The following is a 13,633-nucleotide window of genomic DNA, read 5'->3' as shown; positions in this document are numbered from 1 at the left end:
TGTGTTACCCAGGAGGCACTGGGCCTCTACTGTAATCTTGGGTGGCCTTGATCATTGACATAAGATTGCAGAATTCTCTATGTCAGAATGATGTGGTCCCTGAAGTTTACTGATTGAAATTTCAACTATGCCTAAACCTGCAAGGTGCCTAAAAGTTACCTCCTGAGAGCCTCCATGTTGCTCAAATGTGGGCACTCTCTAAGCCAAACTCAATAGGTACGTGCATTACCTTCCTCCCAGCATGAGACAAGACTCCTGGGGATGAGCCTTACTGGCACTGAGGGATTACTACCATCACCAGTTGGTGATGGAACTAGAAAAAGACCTTGAATAAAAGGGGGAAATGGTAAAGACAAACGAGTTCATATGGCCAAGAGATTTCAAAATAAGTTAGGAGTTCGTCGGAGGGGTCACACTTATGCATGTCTCAGCAGGATCCCAGAGACAGCCAAAGGAGTTACAGGCACATGAGCAGGTTCTCCTGAGGACTACAGAAACATGCAGGTTCTATGGTCATGACAGATGGCTCTGGAGTTCAGTACCTTGTCAGTGGGTCCTACTTTGGAATTTGTGATTATGATTGTGATGGAATTGGACTCAGATGTGACCTCTTCACAAGTGCCTCTTCTGTCACTTTTACTGAACCTGTGATTGGTGCTGGGGTTTGTGTATGCTCAGGAGACTTGAATCTCTGGACTGTCCATGTACCACCTGGGCCTTGAGCTTCAGCAGAGTTGCAACACCTACTCTCTGGTTCATTGGACATTCCCAGGTCTGCTGATGGGGAGGTGAGACTAGTTAACCACCATGCCAGGGAACTGAGAGTATCTACAACTACAAGCAGGATAATCAGATCCATCAGCCATATGGAATATAAGCCCCCTCTCAATTTAGAGGTTGGGTGGACATCACCTTCTCAGGGTCCACAAGATGGAGGAATATAATATGGATTAGAGTGGCCTTGCTGGTATTCTACTATAGAACTGTTGTGACTCTAGCAATGGAATAAATTATATCATTGATACGGAGATGGTGGCCATGGAAGTTGCTGAGGCAAAAGGAGTAAGAGGTGTGATACGGGGAATTTTCAGAACTTGGAGTTGTCCTGAATAGTTGGAGTTGCAGGGACAGATGGAGGATATTGTTTATCCTGCCATGACACACTGGATGGACTAGGGGAGAGTGTGAACTACAATGTAAACTATGGTCCATATGGTATGGCAGTGCTCCAGAGTGTATTTACCAAATGCAATCAATGTGCCTCACTGATGTTTGGGGAGCAGGCTATATGGGAGCCTCTTATGTTTTTTATTATAACATTTTGTGTAATCTATTAAAAAGAGTGGGATTTGATGAAGTCTAATATATACAAAAAATTTATCAATTGTGTTTTAAAGAAAGCTTCTCATAATCTAGAGTTATAACAATATTCTGAGAGTTTTTCTTCTAAGTATTTTCATATTTTTAGGTTTCACCTTTAAGTCTATGATAAACTTTGTCTTAATATCTGCATATGATTTGAGGAATGTTTCAAAGTTCAATTTCTTTTGCATACAGACAATTGTTCCACCACCATTACTGTGAAAGACTATTCTCTCTCTTTTGGTTTGTCTTTGTACTTTTCTCAGCATTCAGTTCTGTGGGTCTATTTCAGAATTTACTATTCTAGTCCATTGATTTTTTTCTCTATGTTCAAGAAAATATAACACTATGTTGATTTACTATCTATAAAAACAGACTCAAAATTCAAAATTGTTCTTTTTCCATGTATTGTCTAGTCCTGGTCTTCTGTGCTATTATATGAATTATAGAAATAGATTGCCAATTCCTCCTTACAAAAGACTGTTGGTATTTTAGTTAAGATTTTATTGAATTTATTATAAATTTGGGGAGAATTTGCATCTTACCTTTATTGTATCTTTAAAGAAATGAATATTTTGTTTAGAATTCCTTACATTTCTCTCAGCAGTACATCATAGCTTTCAACATAAAAGTCTTACACATTATTTATCAAACTCATCCCTTGGCTTAGCATATATTCATGTTATTGCAAGTTGTAGGTTTTTATCATTTTTTATGATTGCCAATGGTTAGCTTATAGAAATATATTTGAATATTTTCTCAAAATTTGCACTTTTATCCTGAAAACTTGCTAAATTTACTTAAGATTTTATTTTGTACACGCACCAGATTTTCCAGACAGAGACTTACATCACCTGAGACTAAAGAGAAATTTACATATTTCTCGTATTTAATCTCTCATTAATATTTTCCCTTTATATAGCACATGCTAGAACATAGAGATGTGAAGTATAAAAAGTTAAAATGAACGTTTTGTATTGTATTTGATGTTAATGGGAAAGAATTCAACATTCCCTGTGACATATAATAAACACTATTATCTTTTAAGGATTCTCTTTATGAAGCTGAGGAAGTAACATCTATTCTTAGTATAGTTTGAACATTGATAAAAATTTATGTTGTCTCCCTTGTTCATCTGCATTTATTGAGGCTACTGTACTTTTTTTGCTAATATGTTGAATTATTTATTGATTTTTGAATGTTCAAACAATGTGAATACTTGGGATAAACTCTGTTGTATCATAATATGCTATTCTTTTTTATATATTGTTGGATAGATTTGCTAAAATATTGTTAAGAACTTTTGCATCTAAGTTACTGATATATATTGATCTATGATATTCTAATCATGTAACATGTATAACCAATGTTGGTATCAAGTGAATGCTGGCTGTAAAAAAGAGTTGGCAATCATTTTTCTTCTTTCATTTTCAGGAAGGAATTTTTGTAGAATTGATATCATCTCCAACAAATATTTAGGAGGATTCACCTCTTCAATTTTAGATTTTTATTCTCCCAGACTTTAGTTTCTGGAAGACATCTTACTTGATCATATAGCTTATTCTTTTAATAACTGTTAAACTTCATGAGAATACATGTTTTGTAGCATGGTCATGCCTGTTTTTGTTACTGGAGTGGGGCAAAAATTATTGTCTCCTTATCCAGATATATGTCAATTATTCTAGATTCAAGAAGATTGATTGGAGAGAAGTCCTCCATTTTATTGCATGGTAGAGGTTTTGTAAGTTATACTCTATGTGTACTATAAAGTATATTGAAGTACCCTTATAAGCAATGTATGTATGGGGCTTTAGGCTGTGTTTTTTTTTGGTTTGTTTTTTTGGTTTGTTTTTTTTTTAAGATTTTATTTTTATTTATTTCTCTCCCCTTCCCCACCCCCTTCAGTTGTCTGTTCTCTGTGTTCATTTGCTATGTGTTTTTTGTCCGCTTCTGTTGTTGTCAGCCACACTGGGAATCTGTGTTTCTTTTTGTTGCGTCATCTTCTTGTATCAGCTCTCCGTGTGTGTGGTGCCATTCCTGGGCAGGCTGCACTTTCTTTCTCACTGGGCCGCTCTCCTTACGGGGCGCACTCCTTGCACGTGGGGTCCCCTATGCGGGGGCACCCCTGCGTGGCAAGGCACTCCTTGCACGCATCAGCACTGCCCATGGGCCAGCTGCACATGGGTCAAGGAGGCCTGGGGTTTGAACCGCGGACCTCCCATGTGGTAGATGGACGCCCTAACCACTGGGCGAAGTCCGCTTCCCTAGGCTGTGTGTTGAAAAGGAACTTAAAAATTACTTTCATTGATCTTCACTATTTTTTCAGGTTTTCTACCAAATTTGTTCATCATCATGATCCTAAGATATGAAAAGTTTAAAATTTTGGAAAAACATAATTAAAATTCAGCTTAAAATTTGATATGATGCCATAAGCTAGCAGCAAATTAAGAGATCTTCTGAACAAACAAGAAACCAGTAATAAATAAGGCAAACATTTAAATGAAAGACAATTTTAATTTACCTCCCCAAATTGATGACAGTTGAAATAGATATAATTAAGAATAAGGAGCTGTAAATAGGATACTTTTTGTGGTGGACGTCTTTTACATTGATCACATCTGCCCTGTGTATAAAATGTTATATATTTTTCTTTTAAGGTTTAAGAGAAAACAATAATTTGACAATTTATTTAGGCACCAAAAGTAAAACTAAAATTTCAAGAGTAGCAAAAATGCAGAAAATACTATTTGAGAACAATGGGGTAAATAGTGTTTAATTAAAATCAATCACTACCCCTTTACAAGTGTTTAAATATACCACATAAATATATGGTTAAAGATTTAATATGAAACAAAATTCTCATCACCTGGGAAAACCACAATATTTAAAACACACAAGGATGACTGAATAACAGCCAAATAAGAATTCATCTTGGAAATGTTTAAATTAAGTTCGAAGTGTAAAAACTTAGAAAAATACCAAAACAATTCCAACCAAAATAGAGAGTATGATTGGTAAAGAGAAAAGGAAATACTACTTCATTTGGAAATATAAAAATTTTAGAGCACCTTTAATTATAATGTAAATTAATTTTATCTGCTGTATTTAAGGATAAAGTGGGGAAGGTCCTATATAAAATGAGAAACTAAAGAATGATCTGCAAGTAAGGAAACAAATAAATCATGAGTAAGAATTTCCTGAAGTCAGTGAACATAAGGTAGAAAATCTGACTTAAGAGGCTGTTATTCAAGGATAATATAACTTAATAAAACTGTCATTATAAGAACTGGAATATTTATTAGTATAGAAAATAATAAGAAAAAAAAACTTTAGAAATACCTTAGGGAAATATGGTGTCAGAAAGTAATCTATTCAAATGTTTTAAGAACTGGTAGTCTTGGTGCTATTTTAAATATTCCAGGTTATAAATGCAAAAAGGAAGGATTGTATCTGGATTCCACTAGTAGATCAAACAAAGATCAAGTTTGAAATTATTCCGTCTTTTAAAATGAGTTTCTAACATAGTGTTTTGCACTCCTTACTCAGAGCGAACAAAGAATATCTTGCCATCTTCTATATTCATTGATGCAACTCCGTTTACAGAACCTAAAACAATAAAACTGTCCAGTTGACTGCTTTAACTTTCTGCTAAAGGACTCCTTACACCTCTTGCAATGCCCTGCAGATCTCTCAGTGCTTTGGGCAGAATTTTCTCCTAAGATGAAGAGAGGCATGCCAGTAGTTTGCAAATACCTGAGAATCATATTCACTCTGGCCCCGTATGTTCAAGTAAGAGAATTTCTCAGAGGGCATTCTCAGTCTAAGATATTTTCTTTCACTTAGCTTAGGTATGGAGTTGCTCCTGAACTATATAACTTTACCATTTTCCATAATGCTGTCTTATAATAGTTAAGTGGTTCTTGAAGAGCTACCAATATATTCTGATTTTTCTCTTTGCCATTGAGAAGGTCAACAAGGACTCCCTTTTTCTCTCTAACCTATCTCTGGGTTCTGATCTCTACAGTGCTTTTCCCAGTAACTACAGGACCTTGGAGAAAGTCCTGTTTTGGCTTTAGGGGGAGTAAGACTCTCCATAATTACGATTGCCATTAACAAAGCAAATATATTTGGGTTGATTCCAACTTATCAACAAATGAATGGATAAATAAAATGTGGTATATACATAAAATGGAATACTACTAAGTTATAAGAAGGAACACAGTACAAACACTTGGGATAACATGAATGAATCTTGAGGACTTTAAGTTGAGTGAAGCAACCCAGGCCTTGAAGGATAAATACTACATGACCTCTCTGATATGAAATAAGTAAACCAAGCTGTCTCAGAGAGCTAGAGACTGGATGATAGGCTTAAAGGAAGCTGAGGGAAGAGGGAGGTTGTGAGCTGACACCTACGGTGAAATCTATAAGTTGGAGGTAAGTATTTGTACAGGGAAGGGACAAAATGGGGACATAAAGATACCTTTCAGTGGGGCTTTGCAGGCTTGAGGGGGGCTAGGGATGGGAGGAGGGGTCAGATGGCCCAAGAAATTGGGGGGAGGGTGGGGGAACATTTGAACATTGGAGATTGTAAGGTATGTGGTTGAAACTGTAATGTGGAGAAAACTCTTTAGAAAATATAATAAGGAAGGTTACTTTTTAAGATGCTTAAAGGGATGGCTTCTGGCACAAGGCAGGCTTCTAGGGAGTGTGTGAGTGCCTGTCTTGACATAGTGTGTTATATCATTGGGTGGAGAACCATACAATCAGTGTTATGTTATACCCACATCCTGGGGAGCACTGATGTTCTCAAACAGAGGGATTTGTGTCTCTCGAGAGAATTGGTGGCTCCCAATGGATAAAGGCAGTTGAGTATGTCAAGCCCTCAACATTGTTGCAAGTATTCCAAATATGGACCTTCAAGTAATGTTGATTGTCACTGTTGGCCCTGAGGAGAGGGGGAGAGAGGTATTGAATAGATGGAATTGGTGTAACTGTGGGGCAATGGAAGTGTTCCACAAGATCATGCAATTATGGATATAGGACATGTAAAATTTACCAAAACTGTATAAAAGTCTATAGGTTTAAATGTAAACCATAATGTGAAACATAAGACAACTAACAATTTAGAAAATTGTATAGGCTAAAATATAAACCGTAATGTAAACCCTAAAGGAACTGTGTTTGAAAGCTATGTTTCAATATCTGTAAGATAGCTGCAGCAAATATAATATGAACATATAAAGAGATCATTGCTGGGGAAGGGACAAAATGTTTGATGTTGGATATGTGGGAGTACCCTATATTGTATATGTGAGTTACTATGATTTAAAGTTTTTGTGAAGACAAACTTAATAATTAGAAAAAAAAAAAAAAAAGAAATGATGTAGACACGTAGACACTGAAGAAGAAATGAAAGAAATTGCCTTGCCACTGCACATACAGGGCAACACCTTTGCACTGATGAAAGGCAAAATGCCAAAAACAAAGCTTTTTCATTTTTTTCATTTTTTGATACCCCAATTTGTTTTGACTTTATTTAATTTTTCTAAATTAGTATGTATTCCATATCTAATCTTTAAACCCATCATTATATTCCATTTTACTATTAATGGAACTTGGCAATATATTAGGCTTCATTTTTTTTAGAAGTTTTGGATCACAGAGAGGTTCAACTATGGCAGGGGAGGAACACGGGTGTGGGGCGTTATTGATGGGGGCACAAGTTTGTGAGGGAGTTCTCCAGGGCATATATACAGGGTATGTAAAAATGTTCGGATATTTTCATAGTGGTTACAGTTAAAACCGACAACTGAGGGAATGCTGAGTTTCTGGTCAGGGAAGCTCTATCACATTCCCCAATGGAACAGCAACAATCCCCCAAGGGCAATGGCAAAGACCAATAAAGATGGATGGTCTAACAATGAGGCCTTGATATTATGACTAAACTTGTGAACCTGTGTACCTGAAATATGAACTAGACCTAGAGCTGCAGGGTGCCTAAGAATTATCTCCTGAGAGCCTCCATGTTGCTCAAATGTGGCCACTCTCTAAACCAAACTCAGCATGTAAATGCATTACCTTCCCCTCAGCATGGGACATGAGTCCCAGGGATAATTCTCCCTGGTGTAGAGGGATTACTACGAAGCACTAGCTGATGTAACTAGAAAAAGACCTTGACTAAAAGGTCAACTCAGACCAGCAGAATATCTCAACATTCTTATAATATCAGGTGTTAAAAACTACTTTTTAACCTTGAATAAAAGGGGGAAATGGAAAGTACAAATGAATTTATATGTCTATGAGTCTCCAAAAAATAGTCGGGAGGTCATCAGAGAGGTTGTGTTTTTGCACACCTCAGCAGAGTCCCAGAGAGAGCCAAAGTAGACACAACACCAGGTATTTGTTCTTCTGAGGGCTACAGAGACCCACAGCGTCTATGGTCATGGCAGATGGAGTTCAGTGCCATGTCAGTTGGTCCTACTTTGGAGTTTGTTTCTGTGTGATGGAGTGGGACTCAGATGTGATCTTTGTTCACAAGCCTCTCCGGTTACTTTTACTGGAACTGTAGCTGGTGCTAGAGTTTAAGGTATACTAAGGGGACCTGAATCTCTGGACTGACCATGTGATAGCCAGGCCCTGAGCCTCAACAGACTTCAGCTCCTACTCTCTGATTTATGGGACTTACCCCACTCAGCTAACATGGAGGTGAGGAAGGTCAACCACCACACCAGGGAGCCAAGAGTGCCTACAACTGAAAGCAGGAGAATTGCATCCAGCGTCCATGTGGAATCTAAGCCCCCTCTTGATATAGATGTGGAGTGGACACAACCATTCCAAGGTCCACAGGATGGAGGAATAGAGTATGGATTAGAGTGGACTTACTGATATTCTATTCATGAACTATTGTGATTAGTAATCAAAGAAAATGTGGCATTGGTATGGAGAAAGTGGTCATGGTGGCTGCTGGGGGGAGGGAGTGGGAGGAAGGCATGTGATGTGGGGGCATTTTTGGGCGTTGGAGTTGTCCTGGGTGGTGCTGCAGGGACAGTTACCGGACATTGTATGTCCTCCCATGGCCCACTGGGTAGACTCTGGGAGAGTGTGGGCTATGGTGTGGACCATTGACGATGAGGTGCAGCGGTGCTCAGAGATGTATTCACCAAGTGCAATGAATGTCTCATGATGATGGAGGAGGTTATTGTTTTGGGGGGAGGAGTGGGGTGAGAGTGTGGGGGAGGAGTGGGGTGAGGGTGTGTGTGTGGGTTAAATGGGGACCTCATATTTTTTGAATGTAACATTAAAAAAACAAATAAAGACAAAAAATTTTTAAAAAACAAAGAATTATTGGTATATTACCTTGCTTCAGTTAATCTCCTTTTCTTCTTTATAACACCCTGGAAAAAACAGAAGCTCAAGAAAATTGGGATGGTTAGTAAATTCATTTACCATTCCAATCTCACAGTACCGATACTGGAAAATAAGAAGTAAAATTTTCTATTGACACAACTTATATGATCTTATATGGGATAAAACCTTGAAGAATCCACAAAAATATTAATAGTATTAATAAAATAATTCAGAAAATGTGCACTAAAACACAAACTATATTTCTCCACAAAAGCAAAAAAAGATCTGGAAATGAATAAAGAAAACAATTCCATTTCATATAGCATGAAACTAGATGGCAATACTTGGGAATTAATTTATACAGGGATAGGAAGATTTGTGCACTGAAATCTAAAAACATGGTTGAAATAAATGATTGAAGATCTAAATAAATGAGCAGACCTTCCATATCATGGACTGGAAGAATTTATATTGGTAAGATTACAATATCCCACAATGTGATCTACTGAATAATGCAATCCCTATACAATTTCCAGAGGCAAATTTTGCAAAAAAAAATCTAAAATTATGGTATCTCAAGGGTCCCTGAACATTCAATCTTAAAAAAGAGGCACAAACGTTAAGGCCTCACATTTCCAAATGTCACAACTTACTATAAATAAAAGATTATGAAAATATAAGCTATGGGTAGCCACATAGACAAATGCAATTTTTTAAAAATCGCTCAGTAAAGTTCCTTGTTCAATCGGCTTGACAAGGGTGCCAAGAGCACTCATTGGGAAAATGACAATCTTCAAACTATGAAGATGTCAATGTTGTGTATCCACCCACAAAAGAATTCATTTGGAATCTTATGTTTTACCTGGTAAAATGGTTTGCAGAAAATAGATTCAAGGCCAATATCAAAGAGGCAAAAGTAAACAGAATTTTGAAGGAAACAGGAGGAAACCTTCAAGACTTTGTATGCCTCAATTTTAAAAACACAAAGCTAAAAGAAGGAAAAAAATAGTGAATTGGAACGCAACAAAATTTTTGTTTTGTGCATCAAAGAACGTTATCGACAAAGTGAAAACACAACCCACAGAATAGGACAAAATATTTGCAAATCAACTTTGGGTAAGAATTTAAAAACTAATCATATATAAAGAACTTCAAAAATAAACAACTAAAAGACAAACAACCCAAATAAAAAAATTGGCAAAGACTTGAATAAATATTTCTCCAAAAATGCACAAAACTTGTCCACAAGCACATGAAAAGTAGCTCACATCATTAGTCATTAGGAAAATGCAAATGAATACAACAAGGAGATACTACCTCAAATCTAAGACGATAGTTATTATATAAAATGGAATATAGCATGTAAACCATGTAGAAAATTTGGGGCACTTGTACATGGTTGATGGGAATGCAAAACAGTGAACCACTTTGTAATACAGATTAAACATTTCTCTAAAATATAATATCAATATACCAAATGATTCAGATGTCCTACTCCTATGAATAAACTAAAACAATGTAAAACATTGTTCATAGCAGTATTAGTCATAATATTAAAAATTGACATCAACCCAAGGATCCAACAGTAAGGGACTAGATTAGCAAAATATGATGCATACATACAAATACACAATGGAACATTATTCACCCATAAAAATTAATAAAGTTCTGGTAAATGCAAAACATTAATAATCACTTCAGTAACATGTTAGGGGAAATAAACTAGAATGATTGCAACTACAAGCTACTTTTTTTGAGGGTCACACTAAAGCCCATGCTAACCACATTCTGAGATACATCATTATTTTATACATTTATACTCTATTGTTCTCTCATGGAGTAGAAGGGGGCTTCACCTAACTCCATGAAAAGGTCAAGACACAAACACAGCTTAGTCTCTATCAAAAAGATTGTTTAAAGGGGGTAGACCAGTAAAAAAGGATTGCTTGATGGGTATGAGCCTGCAATCTCTAATTTGAATTCAGTCTTATTTCATAATTATGCCTTTCTTCTAGCTTCACCCACTTCTGAAGAAAATCCAATATTGAAACAGTGCTGGTGACCATGTGTCCTTAGGTGAGGAAAGAAAATTTCTGGTGAAGTATGATATCCTGAACACCATAAATTTTCCTGCTGTTCTTGGCCTCCTTGTTAAAGTTGGGGAATTTGTCTCCAACATTTCACATGATCAAGATTTGCTCTCCAGTGAAGAGAGGATCAAGTGGCCTATTAAATTCAATGTGGTATGATATCAATTCAATGTTGAGTTTGTATATTATGCAAGCATCGCAACACACTCCTCATATTATATTGTTTGCACAACTTGATCTCAGGCATAAATTCATATTTTGACTTCAATACCTTGATGTCATGCTATTCAATCTCACTTGCAAATATTTTGATTTAGAAATCTAGATATTTAGGAATATCAGGTATATCATCTATTATATGTCATTTGGATATAAATAATAATGCAGCATTTGATTAAATACACTAATCTGTACATTAATTGCTTAATTCATTTCCATTTTCCCTCTATATATTCTGAGAAAACTTAGTCATGTATGGATGAATACTTCTTAATTTTTAGAGGCATTATAAACACTAGTAGAGTACACATAAAAAAAACAATAAATTCATATGGCTATTCATAACTTTCTTGTTGTCATTTCAATACCATTCAGCATCAAAGTTCATTTGGCTTAATATCGCAAAGCATGGACCATGACCTTCATTTAGCCTTTACAAAGGTGAAAAAGCACAAGGAATTTTGCAAGTGATTTGTAAAACAATAATGATTTGCAACTTTAAAGTGCTGTTAAGTTTCTGACAAATTGGTAATATCATGGGACTTAAGATTTAGAATTGGATTATTCACATTCTCATTATTTATCTCTACCTGGTCCACATTTTTTATGAAACTCATTTTATTAATGAGCCAAAGTATGTTATTGGTTTCTCCTATCTAAAGTCAAAATTGATCTGTTCAGCCACTTATTCTTTTTAAAAATCTATCCCCCCTTGCTTTCTGTTGCTCTCTGTGTCCATTTGCTGCATATTCTTCTGTGTTTGCTTGTCTACCTTTTGTTGGGTCATCTTGCTGTGCCAGCTCTCCACAGATGCAGGCTGTCAGCACTCCAAGGGCGTGGGCCATCAGCTTTCCGTGGGCGCCGGCAGTCAGCTTGCCTTCTCAAGGAGGCCCTGAGAAGCAAATCTAGGTCTTCCCATATGGTAGACAGAGTCCAATAGATTGAGCCACATCCGCTTCCCCTATTCAACCACTTATGACAGCATGGTAAGAATATTCTCAGATGTACAAAGACTTAGATTCATTGTTACAAAGAACTTTGTATTTGAAGTCTTTTTCATTATGTGGATAAGTTAGAGGAGAGCAAAATCAAGGCGATATTACCAATGATATATGACATAAAAGTGTACAGTTACTATATTAATATGTTCGTATATATGTAAACAATTAGATGTGTCAGTGATACCAACAAGGTAGAGATTGATGTGAAATTTGGTTAGAGAGAGAAGAGAAATTGTTCTCCCTTAATAAGAGATAAATATATATACTCTCTCGTGGTTTGTAATAATGTGCAATAGTATGACCAATAATTCTCTCTTTCCTCCTTGGACTCCTCAATCTGTATGTACCCAGAGCTGCCCTTCAGAGCTCAGGAAACTTTCACAGAAAGGAAGGCCCATGTATTGCTTTACTTGTGTTTTATACCCAGAGGGAGGCATTTCCAATGAGACAGGTATGAAAATATGTAACCATCCTATATTAACAACTAAGAATTACTCAACATAAAGGAAACAAAATTAATTCTCAATAGGGTCTTAAGACACCAATGTTCTCAATTTATGCATTCACTGACACTTTTTTTTTCTTTTTTTTTTCTTTTTTTTTTTATTGACTTTGTAATAATATTACATCAAAAATATATATGTGAGGTCCCATTCAACCCTGCTCCCCCACCCCCCCTCTCCCCCCCCAACAACACTCGTTCCCATCATCATGACACATACATTGGATTTGGTAAGTACGTCTTTGGGCACCTCTGCACCTCATAGTCAATGGTCCACATCATGGCCCATACTCTCCTCCATTCCATCCAGTGGGCCCTGTGAGGATTTACAATGTCCGGTGATTGCCTCTGAAGCACCATCCTCACTGACACTTTTGACATATCCATGTTATAGTCACCAAGGCTACCCATGTTGGTTAAGTTTCCTTACAGCTCCGCTCATTCGGTTAGGCTTAACTGTGACATGCATTTGAGTGAATATTTACTTTGCTTTCCAGTGTTGTTTGATACAGACTTTCTCCATGATCTCATAGTGGATCATGCTAAAATCTATAAAATTATGTATCATTAAGGCACCTGTGAATAAGTACCTTGAAGATTTTAGTCATGGAATTTTTCAAGTAACATTAAACACAGAGCTGGTTCATATACCTTGTTTTGGAAATATTTATTACCTTATATAGCCTGTCTTGAAAAGAATGGAATGTACTTCTATTAATAAATGAATATATCAATTTTAAATAAATATTTAATTAACTAAACCTAAACTAGTCTTCATGAAGTATATAATACAGAGGAAGTATATATTTATATGTATATATATATATACATACACATACATATTTGAAGTGAAGACATAAGTTCTTAATAAAAGGTATAATTTATCACATTGAAATGTGACTTCCATGAATACATAGATATCAAATATAGCTATATGGTAGATATAAAAATAAAAAAATGGATTTTGAAAGATTTGAGAATATGGAAGGGTTAATGACTCTATTTTCAAAATATAAAGTTAAATATTATAATCAACTTAATTTGTCCATAAATATGCCAGATCCTCACTGTGTTGTTTGCTTTGAAGGCTTTTCATCTTTTTACAGGAT

The 13,633-nt window shown here is 36.1% G+C and overlaps 1 pseudogene; it reads left to right on the top strand.

Annotated features, from left to right (window-relative positions):
• Positions 1 to 515: 515 nt before the first annotated feature.
• Positions 516 to 13,633, top strand: part of LOC101427725 (forkhead box protein I3-like) — a 41,500-nt pseudogene continuing 28,382 nt past the window's right edge.

This window comes from Dasypus novemcinctus, chromosome 19, assembly GCF_030445035.2.
Source record: "Dasypus novemcinctus isolate mDasNov1 chromosome 19, mDasNov1.1.hap2, whole genome shotgun sequence".
Taxonomy (NCBI): Eukaryota; Metazoa; Chordata; class Mammalia; order Cingulata; family Dasypodidae; genus Dasypus; species Dasypus novemcinctus.
This window is presented reverse-complemented; position numbering and strand designations above follow the sequence as displayed.